This window comes from Callithrix jacchus, chromosome 1 (genome assembly GCF_049354715.1).
Source record: "Callithrix jacchus isolate 240 chromosome 1, calJac240_pri, whole genome shotgun sequence".
In the NCBI taxonomy this organism is placed as follows: domain Eukaryota; kingdom Metazoa; phylum Chordata; class Mammalia; order Primates; family Cebidae; genus Callithrix; species Callithrix jacchus.
Genome location: NC_133502.1, coordinates 192,602,727 through 192,626,252, shown reverse-complemented (window position 1 = coordinate 192,626,252; position 23,526 = coordinate 192,602,727). Strand labels below are relative to the sequence as shown.

Sequence of the window (23,526 nt, the reverse complement as noted above, 5' to 3'; positions counted from 1 at the left end):
TTGTCAGTTCCAGAAACTGACTCTGTCCCTTCAGCCCGGAACCTCAGCCCTCATCTGGTGACCATGGGGTCTGGACTCACAGTTTAGCCCCCAAAACAGCCAGATAGGGCACCAAACTGAAAGGTTACAAATGAGACGCCTCATCCTCCATGTCCCTCAGTGACTTGGCTTCTTGTGTACCTAGCTCTCTTCTCAGTTTAATAGGTAACAGATTTACATGGCTCAAATTTGAAGCATGCCGAAAGGCTCCAGAGAGAAGGCTCTGTCCTGTGGCCTCCCTCCACAGGATAATCTTCTCTCAAATTCACCAGATCACTGCCTTCAGACTTGGTGACAATTTCATCATGGTTGCTTTCTTACCCTCCCCGAATTCCTTCCCAAGCATAGCTATCTCCCTTCCACTGCTACATAACCTTCCCATTGCAGTCGGTCAGGGAGATGGTTTCAAGACATCACACATTCTCCTTGGCTGCAGCACCCAAAAAAGCCTCTTTCCTGCAGTGATTGGCTTTGCAGCAAGCACTGGGACCTAGACCAAACCCCTGGGTGCTGCCCAACTGTCCCATCCCTCTAGACCGTGCCAGACACTGGCCCAGACAGGGGGCTGTGGAACAGATTACCCCTGGCTCTCTAAATTTGTTTTCTCAAAAAGAAAGAAGGCAATAATGTCTTATAAAAATAGGTGAATAACTTTAAGCCTGTAAATCCCAACCATCTGTAAGAGCACCCCATCTTACAGAAAAGCATGAGTGAGAGCTACGTGCTGAAAAGAGTCTGGAAAGGACTGTTTCCAAGAAGAGTCCCTCATAGCATGATAGGATGAGTCCTTAGTGAACTGCCAGCCAAAACAGAAAACACAGTACCAAAAAAGAATCCCTGTACCGCCATATCAGAGTATTGAGAGGGCACGTCTCTTATGTTGACAGTAAGGATCATCGTGATGACTATTAGTGAATAAAAAGCCAGAAGAAGACATGAAGGACAAGAACTTACACATTTAACATTTTGGCACAGGTCAAGTAACTACAATAGCCTATATACCAGACAGACAAGACAAAATATATTTAGAATACGTGTGAAAAGTATTGATGCAGAAATGGACATTTCTCAGAATAAGACATGACTTTACAGATACCATACAGAATATATGATCTCATGCAGACACAGGAGATGTGGTGGGGATTGCGGGTGAGCAATAGAAGATAAATTTCCTGGCTGGGTGCAGTGGCTCATGTCTGTAATCCCAGCACTTTGGGTGGCCAAGGCCAGGAGTTCAAGACCAGCCTGAGCAACATAGTGAAACCCTAGTCTATACAAAAATTTTTTTTTAAAGTTTCTTGTACCTAGAAATGAATCCAAGATGTACTCTAAAGAGAACGTCTACAGACAAAAGTAACACCTTTAAGGTCATTGGAGACCTAAATAAATGAAGAGAGCACCAAACTGACCATGTCTCTGGATTGGAGATAATATTGTGCTGGTAACAGTTCTCCTATCTGGTTGATAATTCAGCACAGTCCCGGTTGAAATTCCAACGGATTTTTCTATGGGAATTGACAATCAAATTCTAACATTTATGTGAGGCTCTAAATGACCAAGAAGAGTCAAAACCTTTTTCTTGAAGAAGGCAAGGTGTGAGGACTTGCTTTCTTAATGTCAAGACACATTGTCAAGCTATACAATTAAGGCAAAGTGGAATCAGAACATGGCAAACAGACCAGTGGAAAAGACAGTAATCCAGAAACAGACCTCTCCACACACATGGACACAATATCAGACTGGGGGAGCACTGAAATCCACGTGAAAATAAGAACTATTCAATTAGGGGTGCTGGGCAGCTGGCTACCATGTAAGGGGAAAGATCAAACTGGACCCTATTTAAATCCCACACAAAAGTCAGTTCTATGAAGATTAGAGCCATAAAGAAAAGACCACACAAAGATCTTAAAAGACGATATAGAAGAAAATCATCTCTATGATTTAAGTAAGATAAAAAATAAGTACATACAATAAGGAAAGATTGACACACTGGTATTAGTAAGACACAGAATAAAAGGCATGCTACAGTTTCTGCAAGTCATTTTAATGCAAGTAAGCCCCCAAATTGGGGCTCAGCCTGAGAAGTTTCTTGGCTTTGCACAGGAAATAATTTGGGAGTGACCCAACAGAGAAAAGTGAAAGCAAAGCAAGTTTGTTAGAGCAACAGAGCACAGAAAAGTGGGTTTCAGAGACAGAGCATCCATACAGATGGATGGATAGACAGAGAAGCACTCCTGGACTACCGGCTATCTATATTTATAGCTACTTCTTAATTATATGCTAAATAAGGGTCAGGTTATTCGTGAATTTTCTAGAAAAGGGACCCAGAGTTCCTGGATCTGAGGGTTCCTCCCCCTTTTAAACCACATAACTTTTGGTTATTGCCATGGCATTTGTAAATTGTCATGGTGCTGGTGGGAATGTCTTTTGGCATGCATTATCACCAGCATATAACAAGCAGTGAGGGCAACTAGAGGTCACCTTTGTCACCATATTGGTTTCAGCTGATTTCTATACTGCATCCTATTCTGACCAGATTATGTTTTGATCAGTAGGGTCATGACCAAGGTCTTGACCAGTGCTTGGAAAACAAGTTCTGCTGATCTCCTACTTCAACATTATGGACAAAAGACTCCTACCCAGAACATACAAAAAACGCCAACAGATACCAGGAAACCCTATAAAAAATGAGCAAAGGACTTTAGAAGCCACTTCACAAAACAGAATATCCAAATGGAAATGGTGTTTATCCTCAGAAATCAGGGAAATAAGAACCACCATGCATACCACTACCAGCCCCATCAGCTGTAACTAACATGCCCACAATCCCACTTCCTAGGTATATCTATCATGGAGAAACTTGTATCTCGAAGCAACCCAATGTCCATCAAGAACAGAATAAATTGGCCGGGTCGTGCCCACGCTGAGCCGGGAGCCGAAATGCTTCCTGGTGACGGGAGTGAGCGATGAGCAGGCTTCTGTTTCTGGCCCACAGAGTCGCCTTGGCCACCGTGCGCTGTCACCCTGCCTATCGTGGGTTCGGGATGTTCTATGCCGTGAGAAGGGGCCACAAGACTGGGGTCTTTCTGACCTGGAATGAGTGCAAGGCTCAGGTGGACCGGTTTCCTGCTGCCAGATTTAAGAAGTTTGCCACAGAGGATGAGGCCTGGGCCTTTGTCAGGAAATCTGCAAGCCCAGAAGCTTCAGAAGGGCAGAAAAAGCAACATGGACAAGAATCACAGACGAAAGCCAGCAAGCGACTCCATGAGCCACTGGATGCAGATGGAAATTAAGGCACAGAGCCGTATGCAAAGCACTTGAAGCCCAGTGTGGAGCTGGTGCCTCCAGTTAGCAGAGACATGTTTTCCTACATGGGAGACTCGGTTGTCGTCTACACAGATGGCTGCTGCTCCAGTAATGGGCAGAGGAGGCCACGAGCAGGAATCAGCGTTTACTGGGGGCCGGGCCATCCTTTAAATGTAGGCATTAGACTTCCTGGGTGACAGACAAACCAAAGAGCAGAAATTCATGCAGCCTGCAAAGCCATTGAACAAGCAAAGGCTCAAAACATCAATAAATTGGTTCTGTATAGAGACAGTATGTTTACTATAAATGATATAACTATAGTATATAGTTCAAGGTTGGAAGAAAAATGGGTGGAAGACAAGTACAGGGAAAGAGGTGATCAACAAAGAGGACTTTGTGGCACTGGAGAGGCTCACCCAGGGCATGGACATCCAGTGGATGCACGTTCCTGGTCATTCGGGGTTTACGGGCAATGAAGAAGCTAATAGATCAGCCAGAGAAGGAGCTAAACAATCGAAAGACTGACCCATGTGACGTGAGTCCTTGGGAAAACTTGAGCCAGCGGCTTACTTACTAGTGTGGAAGAGAGCCTGCAGGTGGGACCATTGCAGTGGATGGGCAGATGCAGCTTTCACACGGAATCAGGGAGGCGCAGTGGCATTCTGTGACCCAATTTTATAAAAAATCGCTAAGTATATAATAAATTGAACATCTTTGAGATTGGAGAGTTATGTGAGATTTCAGCATTATGCTTACTGGGTTCCATACGTTCTTGCTTGTTTTATTGCAGGCAAGCAAAGCAAATGGCCTAAAATGCTGCAGCTTATATTTATTTTGATAAGAAATCTAAAAAAAATTGGTTAAAAGATGCAACTCAGAAGTCTGGGAGTATTCTGAAAGCATCCATTTACTGTCTGGTTTATAGGAGTGAGTCTCCTGCTTGTATAGTGACTTGTGCCTGTGGGTACATTAGAGAAACGTGCAGCCTGGGGCCTGGGCGGGCAGCTCAGTGGGCAGGATGTGTGCTGGCTCTCAGCCCCGCATGCCTGCTTGCAGGGCACTTGGTATAGGGCAAAGCCTGCCTGCAGGCAACCCTGGCTGCTAGGCCATTCTCTAGGAACAGTTACAACCTGTAAAGACCAAGATGTGTAAATAAGTCTCTCAAAAATTTATTTGGTTCTTCTGTTAAAAACTGTGCAAATTAAAAATGTTTGACCCTGAAAAAAAAAAAGACTAGAATAAATTGTACTTATTAAATCATGGAATATTCAACAGCAGTGAAAATAACAAGGTATAGGTACAAACATCACCATGGACAAATCTCATAAACATATTGAGCAAAAGCCAACAGATACATATAAGGCAGTTCCATTTATATAAAGTTTGAAAACAAGGCTCCCCAAACTACATTGTTCAGAGGACCACGTGTAGGTGGGAAAATCGTGATGAAAACCAGGAAATGATTTCTATCATGGTCAGGACAGCAGTTCCCCTGGCCAGAGGCATTAGAGAGGTAATGGGTGCTGCAGTGTTTTTCTCTCTCTTCTTACAAGTGACTGTATATACTTATTAAAACCTATACATTTTTCTATGTGTATCTTATATTCCCTGATAAAAAAGTTAACATGCAGAAGGAAGTGAAGAGCACCACCACCAGGGCAACTGTTGGGTACTGTGCCATGCAGAGGCGCTACCCAACTGCCCCATCCCTCTAAGACCTTGCCCACACTGGCCCATACAGGGGGCTGTTCCCACTTTTCTGGCCTCTCCCCAGCCCACCCCCAGCCTCCCTGAGCTTCCCACCACAGTGTTTCTGCTGGGAGTGGGGGCCGTTCTTCCTCACCTCCTTATTTCCCCATGAGGTGCTTATGCCCCTGAACAAGCACCCCCTTAGTGCCCCCCAACTAGTTTTTCTGGGTCCTGCTTTGCCATGTGCTCCCTGCCCTCTGGCATGTGCTATGACCCTCACAACTGTCATAGAGGCCTCAGGATTGGAATGGGAAGAAAGGCGTGTTCTGTTTAAACGCCCTTAAATCCAGCAGAGGCTTTGAGCTTTGAGTCCTCACAAGTAACTGTAAGGGTTATTGCCGAGTTTAAAATGAGGAAACTGAGGCCAGTATAAGAAAATTAAATGCCAATTTATTCAGCTCCCAGGTGAGGTTCTATGGTCTGGGGAATGGGGACCAGAGAAGATTTCCTGGGGAGTGGGGTTTTTATGGCTATGAGAAACGAGCAACAGCTGGGTGCTCTGATTGGCTCCAGGGGAGCGGGATTGGGACGGGGTGGGCCGCCATTGGTTGGCGGTTTGTTGGGCGGGGTTTCCAGTGTGAGAGCAGACCAGGGTTGCATCAGCAGGAGCATTCCAGGGGAGCCATGCAGCAGAGCTAGGTGCCGAGTGTAGAGCCTAGTGCTGGGTACAGAGTCAGGTGCTGAGTGCAGAGGTGGGTGTGTCCGGCCTCCTGGCGAGGCAGCCAGCATTAGAGTAACTACAAAGTCTGAGGGTTTGGGGATGCCTGATGTGTGCAGAAGGCTTCATTGGGACCACGCTGGCTTCTGGCCTTGGCAGTTCCCCATAGTGCTTTGGAGCTGTGAGCTGGTGCTTACAGTCTTAGGTTTGGCTTTTAACTAGTGACCCAGGCTGGAGGGTCTACCTTGCTGATATAAAGCAAAGTCCCCACGGGGGTATGACCTAGGCAGCTCAAGACAGTGCTTTGGGAGGGGTCACAGCTCAGAGCCATGTTCTCCGAGTCCCGCATGGGCCTCCCTTGAGCCAAACAACGAAAGAAAAGAGGAAGCTACAGAAGAGTCCAGACCCCTGAAGAATGAATGGAGGACAGCAGGCCCAGGCTTGCTGCCTTTACTGTGTTCTCAGCCAGGTCTGAGGTTACCACTTCCAACTGCAAATGCAGAAAAAGACCAGTGCGCTCTGGTATGAATTTTGTGCCACCCATAGTGGAGTTGTCCTAGATGAACTGTCACCAAAGCCTCCTGCCAGAACAGGGACTGGGGAGGGTCCCTCCTGAACCCACAAAGCACATCCCTAGGCCTGCAGAGTTAGTCCCCTCTGTGTGACTTAGCTTGGCCTCAGATGTGCCTTTTGTTTTAATTTACAGTTTGTTTTTATTTGTTTTTTCTTTTCAGAGACAGTGTCTCTGTTGCCCATGCTACAATGCAGTGGTGTAATCGAGCTCACAGTAGCCTTGAACTCCCAGGCTTAAGCCATCTTCCCGACTCAGCCTCCTGAGTGGCTGAGACTAGTCTTGTACCACCATGCCCAGCTAATTATATTTTTACTTTTGTAGAGACAGGATTTCCGCAGGCCAGCCTCAAGTGATCCTCCTGCCTTGGCATTCCAGAATATTACAGGGATTGCAGGTATGAGCCACTGTGCGCGGCTATTACATACATTTTGATCCAAGAGTTGGGAGATTAGGATCCAAGATGGCCGACCGCTAACAGCTCAGGACTGTAGCTCCCAGTGAAAGCCCAGAGAACGAGACGACGCCACACTTTTAGAAAAATTTTCGTCACTTACCGATCAGCCGATTCCCAGTGGAGGAGCCCCACGGGTCGCCAGCACAACTCTTGTGGCCGCCGCAGCGGTTTTGCCGTCTAGGCGCAGCAGCTCTTCATGCAGAGCCAACGGGACTGCTTCCCCTACTGACCGGAGTTTGGAGCTCCGGGAAGTCAGAGCCGCTTGTTGCGGACTCAAGAGGGAAGCCAGACCAGAGATTCCCCGGCAGAAGAGCACCATCAGTCTTATCGCTGCTATTTAGGCCGCCACAGTGGGTTGCTCAGATCCCAGCACTGGGAATCAATAAGTCGGACGTCGACTCAGAAAACTAATTAGAAAGGCGGTTCATCTACAATGAAGGGAAAAAAACAGCCTAAGAAGGCCGAGTATACTCAAAACCAGAACCCATCAGCAACAGAACAAGCCCTGATGGAAAAGGACTCATCAGTAACGGAACAAGCCCTGATGGAAAAGGACTGTGTTCCATTATCTGAAGTAGGCTTTAAAAGGTGGATGATAAGAAACTTCTGGGAGTTAAAGGAACTTGTTCTAACCCAATGTAAAGAAACTAAGAACTTGGAAAAAAGGTTCGATGAAATGTTGAAAAGAATAGACAATATAGAGAGGAATACAAATGAACTTATGGAGTTGAAAAATACAACACGAGAACTTAGTGAAATTTGTACAAGCTTAAACAGCCGAATGGATCAAGCAGAAGAAAGGGTATCAGAGGTCGAAGATCAACTTAATGAAACAAAACAACAAGACAAGAATAGAGAAAAAAGGATAAAAAGGAATGAGCAAAGTCTCCAAGAAATATGGGACTATGTGAAAAGACCTAATATACGCTTGATCGGTGTACCTGAATGTGACGGAGAGAATGAATTCAAGCTGGAAAATACTCTCCAGGACATTATCCAGGAAAATTTTCCTAATTTAGCAAAGCAGGACACTATTCAACCCCAGGCAATACACAGAACACCACAAAGATATTCCTCAAGTAGACCAACCCCAAGGCACATAATCGTTAGATTCACCAAGATCGAAACGAAGGAGAAAATATTAAGGGCAGCCAGAGAGAAAGATCAAGTTACCCATAAAGGTAAGCCTGTTAGGCTTACAGCAGATCTCTCAACGGAAACCCTACAAGCTAGAAGAGAGTGGGGGCCAATATTCAATATACTTAATCAACAGAACTTTCATCCCAGAATATCATATCCTGCCAATTTAAGCTTTACATTTGAAGGAAAAATAAAATCTTTCAGGAACAAGCAAGTACTCAGAGATTTTATTACCACCAGGCCTGCTCTACAAGAACTTCTAAAAGAAGCATTATACGCAGAAAGGAACAACCAGTATGACCCTTTCTAAAAATACACCAAAAAGTAAAGAGCATTAACATAAAGAAGAATTTTTATAAACGAAAGGACAAAATAGCCAGTTAATATCAAATGGCAGCAACCCTAAATTTAAATTGACCAAATCTCCCAATTAAAAGATACAGACAAAATCTAACGGTATATCCAAAGATATACATAGACTCAAAATAAAGGGTTGGAAAAAAAAAAATGTACCAACCAAATGGAGAGCAAAAATAAATAAATAAAAAGCAGGAGTTGCAATTTTCACATTTGACAAAATAGATTTCAAAGCTACAAGGATACAAGGGTAAAAGGATTAATGTAATAATAAGAGATCTTAACACCCAGATACATAAGACCCATAATGAGATTTAGATTCAACGAGACAGAAAATTGATAACGATATCCGGGACCGGAACTAAGATCCAGAACAAATAAACTCAATAGAGCTCTCCATTTTAAACACACAAAATATACATTATCCACAAAATCTAACGATATATCTAAAGATATACAAAGACTCAAAACAAGGGGATGGAAAAAAAAACTTACCAACCAAATGAAGAGCAAAAATAAATAAATAAAAAGCAGGAGTTGCAATTCTCACATTTAATAAAATAGATTTCAAAGCTACAAGGATGCAAGGGTAAAAGGATTAATGCAACAATAAGAGATCTTAACACCCAGATACATAAGACACATAAAGAGATTTAGAGTCAACGAGACAACAAATTGATAACGATATCCAGGACTTGAACTCAGAGCCAGAACAAATAAACACAATAGAGGTCTCCATTTTAAACACATAAAATATGCATTAACCACTTTAAACACTCAAAATATTGATCGGCCATTATTGAAACCCATTTTAGGAATGAAGTAATATTCCTTTTTCCCTCTTTTTCTTTTTTTTCCCTTCTTTAAAAAAATAAAAATTAAAATTAAAAAAATAAATAAATAAATAAAAAGAACCAACAAAAAAAAAAAAAAAAAAAAGAGTTGGGAGATTAAAGTCATGGCTTTGCCCACAGAAAGGCAAGAGTTTGTTAATGGACAACAGTATTAAAAGGCATCGGGGCCCTTCAGAGAATAGGCTATTTTCTCGGGTTGAGACAGAGAAAGAATGAAATCAATACACATCCCAAAGCTAGCAAGGGCCATACAAGTGGCTTGTGCTGAGAACCGTCTGTTCCAGGGAATCGGGTTTACTCAGGAGATCCAGAAGGAACTGGAATGGTTTGAAAAACACACCACAATCTTACACTTAGAATGGGAGCAGTGGTGTTAGGAGGCAGGCTGAGCAGAAATGAAGGGGTCATGGGGCCCTGGAGTGGGCCAGACCACCCCTGGGGACAGGAAAGCTCCCTGATGTCAGCGGAGGGCAGATGTTTGGGAATAGACAAGGTCACGACCAGGGAGCCAGGTGACTCAGAACACTCTTGAAGGGGGGCCATTCAATGCTGCAGACAGTGACTCTGTAAGAACCAGAAGCCATTCCATGAGCCAGGGCAGCTCTCAGAGTCTGTAGGGAATTGGGGCAAATTCAAGGAGAGAAAATCAGCATCAAACATTGAAAATATTTTGGGGTGCATTTGGGGACAGCACAGTTACTGAGGGTGGGTGTCTGGGGTTGCTCAGGCCCCAAGGGAATGCATTTTTAAAATGTAGGGATTCGGTGTCAAGGAGGGCTCAGTGTTGTCCTCCCTAAGGAGAGCACCGCCAGTCAGCAGAGAGGGGCTGACAACAGGGAGAGTGGCCATGGCCGCCATCTCTTGGGTGCAGCTGTGGGACTGTTTCAACAGTGATTCATATGGCAAACCTGGGTTTTCCTGGTTTTGCTTTCTGTTGCCAGGGGAGATCCCCAAGTGACAGAATATAGAGAAATATGTCAGAAAAAGTAAATATATAGGCTGGAAAGCAAAGAGAAAGTAAAAGGAGGGAAGGCACTGGGGTTGAACACAAATGATCAGTCCTCTGTGTGAAGACTGCCAGCAGCCAGTGCAACCTCCAGGGCCCCAGCTGAGCCATGCTGGGGATGTGAGCCAGCAACCATGTGAGGAAGAACTGCTGTGGACATCTGTCCTTAACTGCTGACAAGTGTGCTGCAGAAACAGTGCTGCTCAGGGCCGGGAGCACCCCCAGTGGAGGACAGCTCGTGTCCTCAGAGCCAGTGGAACACAACCGAACCATAATTTTTAAAATGTAACAAAGGCAATGCTAAAATTATGGTTACTTGCTTGTATGGTAAGACTACGTTTCTTTGTAAGAATTTTGGTAGAATTTACCGGTGAATTCATCTGCAGGTAGTGTTTTTTTTTTTTTTTTTTTGAGAAGATACTAATTATTGATTCAATTTCTAAAATAAATATAGGCCTATTCAGATGATTCGTTTATCCTGAGAAGACTTGTAACTTTCTGAAACAGATCCAAAAAATTAGCTCATTTCATATAATGTATCCAAGTGTGAGCACAGATGTGTTCACAATATTCCTTTCTTAGTATTTTTTGATTCCACTCATCTTCAACTGATATTATTAGTACATCGTGACTTCCTTCTTTTCCTTTCTGGTTAGACAAGGTAGAGGTTTATCAATGTTATTGATCTTTTCAAAGAACTGGTTTTTGGTTTTGTTGATTTCCTGTTTTTTATTCCATTAATTTCTGCAATCATTATGTATTTTTTTTTTCTATTTAACATTACACTGCTGTTTTTCTTCCATTGCCCAAGGTGGAAGCTAGATTATGAATTTAGAATTTTCTCATTATTGACACAGCATCATGAATGTTACTGAATATAATATGAAAACGCACAGTTAATAAGTAAAATAATAAATATGTATGCTTTACTAAAATCTTAAAAATACAACAGCATAGATGATAAATGTAGTGGCAGGATATGTAGATCCACAGAAGTTAAATAAACCTGTAATGTTTCATAAAATGTTGGGATTTGCCTAGACCTTCCCATGGGCAGCAGGTGTGATGAGATGCTCTCCCTGAGCCATACAGTGCCTTTCTGTATTAACCGGTTCTCAGACTATTTCACACTGATGAGGTTGCCCTAGCTAGAAAGCCAAGGCTCTTTCATTTCTTTCTGCCCCTCTCCTTTGCCTTCCTTCAACACCATGGAGAGTGGTCCAGCAGCAGCTCAGTCCATGCTAGTCAGCAGCCCAGCTCCATACACTGCAGCTTCGGTCCACATCCCCCAGGCCTCCTTGTGAGATTCCTCAGCAGCACCAATGCACTGACTGTCACTCTGTGTTCTCTTAGGTCCTGTTGAGGTCCTCCAGGACTGCGTCCTTGAAGACATCGAGGACGAGGAGCCCCTGGTGAGATGCATTTGTTCATCTTGAGGAGAAATGTCTTTTTCTGGGGCTTCTAGAATAGCAAGTGAGTATCAGTTTTGACAGCCATTGTGAATCAGGCCTCAGCTGTCATGGACTCTAGCAACTAGTCACTGGAGTTTATGACCAACTGAGGCCTGATTGATGATGTCAGTCAAAAGATGGCATCACTGACAAACTAGTAGTGAGCCTATTTCTCAGTAGCAACATTTTCTTCCTGAAAAATAATTTTGTATTTGGCAGCCAAGATGGACTGGCTAAATATCCCATGAAAACCCACTGCCTCTGTGGCTCACACATGGAATCCCAGCACTTTGGGAGGCTGAGGCAGACAGGGCCAATATAATGAAACCTCATCTCTACTATAAATACAAACATTAGCCAGGCATGGTGACAGGCACCAGTGGTCACAGCTACTTGGAAGGCTGAGTGAGGCAGGAGAATTGCTGGAACCCGGGAAGCTGAGGTTGCAGTGAGCCGAGATCATGCCACTGCACTCCAGCCTGGGTGACAGCAAGAATCTGTCTAAAACCAAAGACAAAAAGCCACAGCCCTTTCTCCAAGCATCCTCTATGCTTTATTTGGGGGTCAGTGACTTGATCACTGTTTGATACCTGGTTTTCTAACACCACCAAGTGAATAAAAGACCTGTGCAGTCAGGACCCAGTACGATCTGATCCTCATGATGGTCTTTTTCCCTCTTACTGCAGGCGGATGCTGCACGTGAGGATCACCACCGTACGTATTCTTCGTTTGACATAGCTTCATTGGGATGTAGTTGACATGCAACCCAATTCACCCATTTAAAGTGGGTGATTTGGTGTTTTTATTCTATTTATAGGCTATGCACGCATGTTACAATCTAATTGTAAAACCTCTTCATTCCTCCTCAAAGAAACCTCATTAGTAGACACCCCTCTGTTTTTCCCAACCTTGCACCCCCGGTTCTAGGCAGCCCTAATGTACTCCTTGTTTCTATATACAGTGCCTTCTTCATCCCCTGATTTCCACAAGCCTGTTCCAGAACCCTACACCCATTTTCTCTTCTGAAAATGCACCCTGAACTATCATTTTAGGTAATTTTTTTAAGGAACCCACTCTGTCCTTATTAGAAGTGGCAGAATATGTTCTGATAGTGGAGACCATAGGGATCGGGAGAGGGAAGAAGAGAGCTAACAACAGATACCACCCACTGTCCTCGCTGTGAGCCTGCAGTCCCCTGCCGCTGGGGCCTCTGTAGGGAGTTGGCAACCCTGATCCCTGGGCCTAGAGACTGAGACTTTGGCTTTGCAGTCCCTTGCTCAGTCAGACCCCTTGCTGATCCCTGCCTGGTGGGCTCTCAAAGCCTTCCTGCTGCAGCCCCTGCTGAGCATCCTTCTGCATGCACTTTCTACCCTTTGGGGACCCTCCTTCTGGTCCCCCCAACCTCAGCATTTCTCTTCCCTACCGGTCCCTGGATGGGTGGGCCGGGCAAACCCGGCAGCGGGGGCCTGGCTGTATCAGGACAGCAACTCAGTATTCCACGTGCAGGCTCTAGGGTACCCACGTGTTGAGCTCAGTTCCTCTGACTCTCAAGCCAGGGCTCTGATGGCACCTGCCTCCATCAGGGTGCAGGAGGTTGGCCTGGGCAGGGCTCTTCCTCCTAAGGCAGGATCAGTGTTGAGTAAAGGCCAAGACCATTTTCCCAATCAGGTAAGGCCTGAGCCTATTTCTCAGTAGCAACATTTTCTTCCTGAAAAATAATTTGGTATTTGACAGCCAACATGGACTTGCTAAATATCCCATGAAAACCCACTGCATCAGTGGCTCACAGCCAGTGGAATCCCAGCACTTTGGGAGGCTGAGGCAGACAGGGCCAATATAATGAAACCTCATCTCTACTATAAATACAAACAATAGCCAGGCATGGTGACAGGCACCTGTGGTCACAGCTACTTGGAAGGCTGAGCGAGGCAGGAGAATTGCTTGAACCCGGGAAGCTGAGGTTGCAGTGAGCCGAGATCATGCCACTGCACTCCAGCCTGGGTGACAGCAAGAATCTGTCCAAAACCAAAGACAAAAAAGCCACAGCCCTTTCTCCAAGCATCCTCTATGCTTCATTTGGGGATCAATGACATGATCACTGTTTGATACCTGGTTTTCTAACACCACCAAGTGAATAAAAGACCTGTGCAGTCAGGACCCAGTATGATCTGATCCTCATGATGTTTTTGTTCCCCCCTCTTACTGCAGGAAGATGCTGCATGTGAATATCACCACCGTATGTATTCTCTGTTGAACATGGCTTCATTGGGATGTAGTTGACACGCAACCCAATTCACCCATTTAGAGTGGGTGATTTGGTGTTTTTACTCTATTTATAGGCTATGCATGCTTGTTACAATCTAATTTCAAAACCTCTTCATTCCTTCTCAAAGAAACCTCATTAGTAGACACCCCTCTGTTTTTCCCAACCTTGCACCCCCGGTTCTAGGCAGCCCTAATGTACTTCTTGTTTCTATATACAGTGCCTTTCTGTATTAACCAGTTTTTAAGGTGACTATTTCACAGTGATGAGGTTGCCGTAGCTAGGAAGCCAAGGCTCTTTCATTTCTCTCTGCCCCTCTCCTTTGCCTTCAGCACCAAGGAGAATAGTCCAGCAGGAGCTCAGTCCATGCTGGTCAACCGCCCAGCTCCATACACTCCAGCCCCCGTCCACGTTCCCCAAAGCTCCTTGTGAGATTCCTCAGCAGCACCAATGCACTGACTGTCACTCTGTGTTCTCTTAGGTCCTGTTGAGGTCCTCCAGGACTGCGTCCTTGAAGACATCGAGGACGAGGAGCCCCTGGTGAGATGCATTTGTTCATCTTGAGGAGAAATGTCTTTTTCTGGGGCTTCTAGAATAGCAAGTGAGTATCATTTTTGACTGCCATTGTGAATCAGACCTCAGTTGTCATGGCCTCTAGCCACTAGCAACCAGTCGCTGGAGTTTATGAACAACTGAGGCCTGATTGACAATGTCAGTCAAAAGATGGCATAACTTACCAACTGGTCGTGTGTATATTTCTCAGTAGCAACATTTACTTTCTGAAAAATAATTTTGTATTTCCCAGCCAGCATAGACACTTGCTAAGTATTCCAAACCCACTGCATTTTCAGTAAGCATCCCCTATACTTCATTTGGGGCCAGTGACTTCCTCAAAGTTTGACATCTGGGTTATTTTTGAGACAGAGTCTCTCTGTGTCACCAGGGTACAGTGCAGCAGTGTGATCTTGGATCACTGCAAGCTCCACCTACTGGGTTCAAGCTCCACGTACTGCCTCAACCTCCTGAGTAGCTGGGACTACAGGCTCCACCACCACCACACCCAGCTTTTTTGTAGTTTTTAGTATAGATGGGGTTTCACCATGTTGGCCAGGGTGGTCTTAATATCTTGACCTCATGATCTGCCCTTCTTAGCCTCCCAAAGTGCTGGATTACAGGTGTGAGCCACCACGCCCCGCCCACCATCTGGTTTTCTGTTACCGCCATGTTAATAAAAGACCTGTGCCAACAGGATTCAGCATGATGTAATCCTCACGGTGTTTCTTTTTCTCTTATTGCAGGAGTGGTCTGTGGGCTACTATTACCATTGTACGTATTCTTTTTCTTTTAAATAGTTACTTAGATGTAGTTGACATGCAAACCAATTCACCCATTTAAAGTACGTGATTCAGTGTTTTTATTATATTTTCAGGGTTGTGCAACCATTGTTACAATCTAATTATAGAACCTCTTCATTCTGCCCCAAGAAACCTTATTAGTAGTGACTCCCCTGTTTTCCCGAACCCCTGCAGCCCTGGCTCTAGGCAGCCCTAATCGACTTCCTGTTTCTATGGTACGCTGCCTTTCCATATTAGCCAGTTCTTCAAATGACTATTTCACAGTTTTGGGGAAATTTTCTAAAATGAGCATGTTAAGAATATCACCATTTTTTATTACTTTCATGGAGTAACTTTGAACCTCTGATTACAGAAATGAAAAGCAGACATCTTCTCCTTTTAAATTTCCCCAGGTACTCTTAATAGTTTGATTTAGTATCTGTGTGGTTTTGAAAACATATGTTGGGATGCCAGAAATGGATGCAGCCTACAGAGATTGATATTCAACTTTTGACCAGAGAATTCCATTTTAATGTGACACTGAGAGTAGAAAACTTTTCCACCTCACCTATTTCTTCCTGTGATTATAGCAAGTGAGGGATCTGGTATAAAATAAAGTTAATACACGCAGCAAAACATTTAGAATTCTATTGTCCTCAGAACAGAGAAGGCAATGGAAGCCATGGGCGTGGGAGTGATTGCCTTGAGAAGTTGTGTATAGTAAAGAGGAGTGCAGAGAAAAGACCTGGGGAATAGGGCGATTTACACGGCATTAAAGTCGAGCTTACAGAATTGAGCAGTAGGAGTCAAGGGACCTGCGTATGAATCAGGAACAGCTGCTCCCGTGAGTCACTAGAAAGGAGAAGATGTCTGCTTTTCATTTCTGTAACAGCAGCACCTAGCACAGGGCCTGGTCAATACATACTCAGTATGTATAATCTCAATGCACAGAGTCAAGTGTTGCCAGGAGCGCAGGACAGCTACAAATCAGCTATGGCAACTCAGTGACTGGGCTTGCGCGCGTGTGAGTGAGCGAGCCGCGTGTCAGGGCAACTCGGTGACTGGGCTTGCGCGCGTGTGAGTGAGCGAGCCGCGTGTCAGGGCAACTCGGTGACTGGGCTTGCGTGCGTGTGAGTGAGCGAGCCGCGTGTCAGGGCAACTCAGTGACTGGGCTTGCGTCCAAGTGAGTGAGCGAGCCGCGTGTCAGGGCAACTCGGTGACTGGGCTTGCGTCCGTGTGAGCGAGCCGCGTGTCGGGGCAACTCAGTGACTGGGCTTGCGCGCGTGTGAGTGAGCGAGCCGCGTGTCAGGGCAACTCAGTGACTGGGCTTGCGTGCGTGTGAGTGAGCGAGCCGCGTGTCAGGGCAAATTAGTGGACTGGAGGTGAGAAAACAATGACACAACCGAGGGCTTCTCTCCCTGGATCTGGCTGAGAGGAGGAGGGGGCAGTGGCAGCTAAAGGAAAACGCGTGGTAAAGAAAGCCTTTCATTCCAAGATTCAACAAAAAGGGTGAGGGTACTTCTGTGTTAAAGCGAAAGAGCCAACAGAGAAAACACATTTTTGAGGTTAGAAGAGAAGGAAGAACGAATGCACAAGGGCCCCAAAGGCACAGGTGCATGCAATCCGGATTTGGGAGAGATTAGCTTTGGACTCCTACAAAATCAAGAAGGGAGAAAGGACCATGTGATACTTCTGGTCTCTAGAGAGATTTCTGGTAGAGGAAAGGTTAAGGAAGAGATCTTTCGATGATCTTTATTTTAACAGACTTTTCAAAAACCTATTGTGGGGAAAAAGGATATTATGTATAGAGAAGTCTACACTTCTTGATACACCTAACCCCCAAAAAAGCTTGAAACACCAAACAAAACCCAAATAATGTCTTCCCTAAAAGCGGGTAACACCACCATGCCTGGCCAATTTTTTTTTTGCATTTTTAGTAGAGAGGGGGTTTTACCATGTTGGCCAGGGAGGTCCCGAACTCCTGACCTCAAATGATCATCTACCTTCCTTGGCCTCCTAAAGTGCTGGGATTACAGGTATGAGCCACCACAGCTGGCCAAAGCTCTTCATTTCTATGTGCACACCCAGTAGAAATGCCTAATGTTGATGACGGCTTGAAGGGTGCAGCAAACCACCATGGCACATGTATACCTGTGTAACAAACCTGCACATTCTGCACATGTATCCCAGAACTTAAAGTATAATAAAAAATTCCAATCATGTTTAATTCATATTAAAATCATTGATTTAACATGAATGCCTTTATTGCATCACATCATCTTAAATTTAGTGTTAGGAATAGTGATATACTGTATTTATAGAGAACATTCAGAAAGTTTCAATACCTACTTTCAGCTTATTCTTTCCAAGTGACTTTTAGACCTCTAGAAATGGATCATTATAAATCAGATTCTAACTTCACAAAAGAACATGTTATACAAGCATTTCTCAAATTACAGACCCATCTCAATGTTTACTGCTGTTGGCGATAACTGTTCAGGAGGACATTATCCAGATTACAACACGTTTTCTAAAGTCTTTCCATTTTATTTCTTATAAGACCAGTTCAAATTATAAACCTAATACATAATCAAACAATTACGTTGTTTCCAAATAGGCCTTTTCTTGTATATTTGAATTTAATCCCCACCTCTACAATACCACTTTATTTATGAGTATAAGAAACAAAACAAGGCCAAGCGAGGTGGCTCACGCCTATAATCCCAGCACTTTGGGAGATCGAGGCAGGCGGATCACTTGAGGTTAGGAGTTCGAGACAAGCCTGGACAACATGACAAAGCCCTGTCTCTACTACAAATGCAAAAATTAGCCAGACATGGTGGCACATGCCTGTAGTCCCAGATACTTGGGAGGCTGAGGCAGGAGAATCGCTTGAACCCAGAAGGCAGAGGCTGCAGTGAGCCAAGATCACGCCATGGCACTCTAGCCTGGGGAACAAGAGCAAGACATCATCTCAAAAGAAAGAAAAACACATTGTCTCCTGAGTCTAATTAAGGATAGTAGGAGAGAAAAAAGTCTGCTTTCTAGAAAAACATAATAGCTTCACTTAAATAACTTACTGAAGATGTCTAATTACGATACGGCTAACATAATACACTGGGACTGTGCGATAGAATGAAATAGACAAATTCATTAACAGAGTTTAGCTTTCCTTCTTTGTGGGGAAAAAGCAACCAAATGTTTGTGCTCCTAAGCTGCCAACTTTTTATTTTTGAGACAGAGTCTCACTTTGTCACCCAGGCTGGAGTGCAGTGGTGCTATCTCAGCTCACTGCAACCTCCACCTCCTGGGTTCAAGCGATTCTTCTGCCTCAGCCTCCCGAGTAGCTGAGACTACAGGCACCGCCACCACGCCCAGCTAATTTTTGTCATTTTAGTAGAGATGGGATTTCACCATACTGGCCAGGCTGGTCTCGAACTCCTGACCTCAGGTGATCCGCCCACCTCAGCCTCCCTAAGTGCTGGAATTACAAGCATAATCAAGCTTTCATTATGACCACTCCACCCAAATACATCCAAATTCCCACCCGAGTACAAGGAATAACACAGTGCTTCCTATGTAACTCATCAGTAATAGCTTAATTCTAAATACAAAACATTAAACAGAAATCCAGTGTTATTATTTTGATGTCTTCCTTTCCTGCCTAACAAAAAAAGTTTCAAAACTAAAGTAGATATAGTTTTCCAAGTAGAGTTGGAAAAGTAGAGTTGTTGACAGATGTCCAGTCTTTTCAATTATCCGAGTGGCCCTGCTTGGGGTGGAACACGTTCAGTCACATTTAGTTATAAGATCTCTGACACCTATTTGAAAGGGAAAATGCAAGCCAAACCCTGTCAGTTCTACTCTGGAAAAATCAGTCCGTGGTAGTACTGAGAGTAGAACGTATCACTCCGAATCTCTCTCGTGTCCAATCAAGAACGATGAGAATTTAAAGCTATAAAGCAGGAAAATATTTCAGACATCCTGCTCCAAAAGGAAGACAGATTGACAAGTTGTGCTTTCAGTACCTCATCAGGTCTTCTACAAGTCAAAGGTAAAAGAGAAGGGTTGACAGCGAACGATTCGGTTTCTCGTGAATGGACTGCCCCACGAGGTATGCCAGCTTGTGGGCATAGTGGCAAGGCGCTGGAACTCGAATGGTGCCCTTTAGTAGAAAAAAAGAAAAACACAACTAAATATTTTTCACTTTACATCTTTCCCTAAATTTAAGTTCATAGAAGCCAATGCAGAGGTCCAACGTTGTTTAATCTTGAATATTACATTTAAAATATCTAAAGAGAAAAAAAGTACTTACTGGCAAATTATAATACATGTGGCACAGACAGTAAGTTAAACGCTGCACTGTATCTGTGCTCAAGCCAATCGTGTCATAGATGACGTTATAATGAGTGGGGGTAACAGTCCCTTCTTTCACATGCTGACTCACGACAAAAAAGTCATACCTGGAATTAGAGGACATGTGGGTATCAGCTCATTTGAAAAAGAAGGTATAGTAAAGCTGATGTCTGAAATGAAAACATCTAGTATAACAGCTTACAAAGATCTCTTCTGTAGACTTAAGTTTCCTTTACATTCAGAAACCTGTCTAACTGATAAACGATGTGAGAAAGCAAATCTGTAGAAGGCAATTAAATAACTGACACAGATAGTAACTCTCCTAGGATTTTGACTTCAAATATATGCACTGAAACCTGGAGGAAGAAACAAGACTGGCACATTTGATCTGATACGGGTGTAGATAATTATGTTCAGAGACCCTGGGATGAAGACCTGCTGCCTCACTGAGAATCACTGGACTATAAACTTCTTAGACGGGCCAGGCGCAGTGGCTCACGCCTGTAATCCCAGCATTTTGGGAGGCCGAGGCGGGTGGATCACGAGGTCAAGAGATCGAGACCATCCTGGTCAACATGGTGAAACCCCATCTCTACTAAAAATACAAAAAATTAGCTGGGCCTGGTGGCGCATGCCTGTAATCCCAGCTACTCAGGAGGCTGAGGCAGGAGAATTGCTTGAACCCGGGAGGCAGAGGTTGCAGTGAGCCAAGATCGCACCATTGCACTCCAGCTTGGGTAACAAGAGCGAAACTCCATCTCAAAGAAAAAAAACAAAACTTCTTAGACAATACAAGCAGTAAGATTGATTTATGTGTATTATGTTGAATTATTTTTATGTGTACAATCTTATGTTGTACTTTATAATAATTTTTATTTGCTCTTCTCTTTAATTCTTTCCTGCTTTCTCCTAGATTGATCAAATGTTTCTGCTTTTCCTTCACTTCCCCCCAACTCTTGTTATGAATGTCACAATTTCCTACTGTGGTTTCACATAAGTCTTTCATTTGTATAACGCACTTAACAAGCATAAAGCATCAGAAGCTTTTATCATTTTCCTTAATAACTGAAAAATCTTAATATGCTTTAACCTCATAACTCCTTTTCTGTGTGTTACATTCAATATTTTAGGTCCTGTTATAATATACCCTATAAATTAGCCATTTATGAAATCAAGGGTTTTTTTATACTCCATTGTTACTGATCAGCATTGCTTCTTGCATTTCATTCTCCCTTAACTGTTCAATTTCCTTCTTCCTAAAATACAGTCTTTTGGGTAGTTCTCTCAGTTAGGGTCTGGTGAATCTGTTAATGTATATACTGTATATAACTGTTTGTATTTCACTGTCACCCTTGATAAGTTAGCTGGGTATCAAATTCTAGCCTGACAGCTATTTTTAAGCATTTTAAAGATACTTCATAGTACTCTGGTTTCCACTCTTGCTGAATGATTTTTATTGTTTGTAAATATTTGTTCCTCTAGTTGCTTTTAAATTTTCTTATGTTTGCTGTCTGAAGTTTCACTATAACATTTCTAAGTGTGAACTATTATTGATCTTTGCTCAAATCCTTTTATTCTTCAGTCTGAGGATTCAGAATCTCAGACTTTCTCTTTGAATATTGCTTCACCCCATGACACCCCCATCATATCTTATCTACTACTGAAACTTCTATTTGATATTGAACAAATCTTATTTTGCCTTATATTTTTCTAAACATTTTTTTCATATCTTCCATATCTTTATGACTCTTCACTGCATTTGGGAATTTTGCAAACATATGTTCCAGTTAACAATTTGTTTTTTTATGTCTAACCTTCTCTTTAGCCCTTCCACTGATTTTTCTTCATTTCAATTATATTCATGTTTGTTAGATATTCAAATACAAATTGACCTTTATATTCGACATTCTTATGGCCTTTATTCCTTTTTGTATCTTTTATTATTTTAATATGTTTTTACATAAAATGCCTGCAACCATTTCATCTTTCGGAAGTTGTGTGTCTAATCCTAATGTCTTAAAGTCTGGCCTCTCACTCATAATGACTTGCTTCCTCATAACAAGAAAAAGACTTTTTTTTTTGAGATGGAGTTTCACTCCTGTTACCCAGGTTGGAGTACAGTGGCACAATCTCGGCTCACCACAACCTCCGCTTCCTGGGTTCAGGCAATTCTCCTGCCTCAGCCTCCTGAGTAGTTGGAACTACAGGCACACACCACCATGCCCAGCTAATTTTTGTATTTTCAGTAGAGATGGGGTTTCACCATGTTGGCCAGGATGGTCTCGATCTCTTGACCTCATGATCCGCCCACCTCGGCCTCCCAAAGTGCTGGGATTACAGGCTTGAGCCACCTCGCCCAGCCAAGAAAGACTTCTAATTCACTGTTCGGAATTACTTCCTTGTCTCCATGAACAACAGGGCTAACTATATGAAACAAAACCATTTTGTAGCCTATTCAGTATTACCTTCTGAACACATTATTTCCTTGTTCAGATTCTTAGGATTAAGTGTCATACAAAATGTTTCACATAAGAAGAACTGGTCTCTTTTTGCACACTGCTGTTTTTAAGCAGAAAGAAATTTTAAAAATAGAAACCTCGGGCCGGCCATGGTGGCTCATGCCTGTGATCCCAGCACTTTGAGAGGCCAAGGCGGGTGGATCACTTGAGGTCAGGAGTTCAAGACCAGTCTGGCCAACATGGTGAAACCATGTCATTACTAAAAATAAAAAAAATTATCCAGGTGTATTGGCGGGCACCTGTAATCCCAGCTACACAGGAGGCTGAGTCAGGAGAATTGCTTGAACCTGGGAGGTGGAGGTGAAGGTTGCAGTGAGCCAAGATCATGCCACTGCACTCCAGCCTGGGAAACAGAGCAAGACTCCATCTCAAAAAAATATTAATTAAAAATAAATAAATAAATAGAACCTCTCAGGGTACTGCATAAACATTTTGATGGTCATGATATATTCAATATAATTTGATTTGTGATTACTCTAAATTGTCAATATAAAGATCACTTGCTATCTTTTGTATTCATAAGTAAAAGGGTTTTAGGGCCACAGTGAAGTTAACTCTTAGGGGGTCAAGACATTTATAAAAGTTTGATGGGCTGGGCGCGGTAGCTCATGCCTGTAATCCTAGCACTTTGGGAGGCTGAGGCAGGTGGATCACGAGGTCAAGAGATCGAGACCATCCTGGTCAACAAGATGAAACCCCGTCTCTACTAAAAATACAAAAAATTAGCTGGGCATGGTGGCGCGTGCCTGTAATCCCAGCTACTCAGGAGGCTGAGGCAGGAGAATTGCCTGAACCCAGGAGGCGGAGGTTGCGGTGAGCCGGGATCGCACCATTGCACTCCAGCCTGGGTAACAAGAGCGAAACTCCGTCTCAAATAAAAAAAAAAGTTTGATGAAGCAACTTCAACCACCACAAGACTAATCGCAATTTCTAGATCCAAATGAGGAATCCCTGCCCAATAATAAGAAAACAGAGACCAAATTATCTGTAAAGAATCAGAAATGCTTTCAGGTAAAGTTATTGGAATTAAGTGATTGTGCTGAACTGAAGCAAATTAAGAAAATTATAGAACCAGATGCAAAAACCACAGGTGGCTTACCACTCATTCCTAGTCAACTCTACATCAATAACTGTTCCTGGACGTGGATTTTCAAAACGGCTTCCACATTTAAGAAAAAATCTAGTGTTTATTCGTTTCTTCACCACAATGAAAGCTAGAGCAAAACTTTAAACAATTAGGGTAAGTGTCAATGTTTACTCAGTCTTATCACAGAAGCATAAGCGTATTAAAATATCTATTTTACATTTAGGACCCATTAAGAAGAATGGACAGCAACCCTCCTTACACCCTGATTTTACTGTCTAAGCTCCATGTGCCCGATTAAAGCAGTAAATGAGGAGGTATTTATTCATAGCCACCCACATCCCAGGGGAAGGGTCCCTTCCTCCCAAATTGAGAACCATTC

At 43.5% G+C, this 23,526-nt stretch overlaps 2 long non-coding RNA genes and 1 pseudogene across 2 annotated transcripts; 2 read left to right on the top strand and 1 right to left on the bottom strand.

The window, feature by feature from the left end:
* Window positions 1–2,960: 2,960 nt before the first annotated feature.
* Window positions 2,961–4,362, top strand: LOC100393294 (ribonuclease H1 pseudogene; annotated as a pseudogene).
* A 7,137-nt stretch (window positions 4,363–11,499) lies between these two features.
* LOC144577427 (uncharacterized) lies at window positions 11,500–15,238 on the top strand. The gene is made up of 4 exons (XR_013521271.1): window positions 11,500–11,549; window positions 12,275–12,302; window positions 14,333–14,391; window positions 15,150–15,238. It is a non-coding gene; the product is annotated as an uncharacterized LOC144577427 (long non-coding RNA).
* A 2,139-nt stretch (window positions 15,239–17,377) lies between these two features.
* On the bottom strand, window positions 17,378–23,278 carry LOC144578904 (uncharacterized). Its single transcript, XR_013525390.1, has 3 exons — window positions 23,160–23,278; window positions 19,501–19,648; window positions 17,378–19,350 (listed from the first exon to the last, which is right to left on the bottom strand). It is a non-coding gene; the product is annotated as an uncharacterized LOC144578904 (long non-coding RNA).
* Window positions 23,279–23,526: the final 248 nt, after the last annotated feature.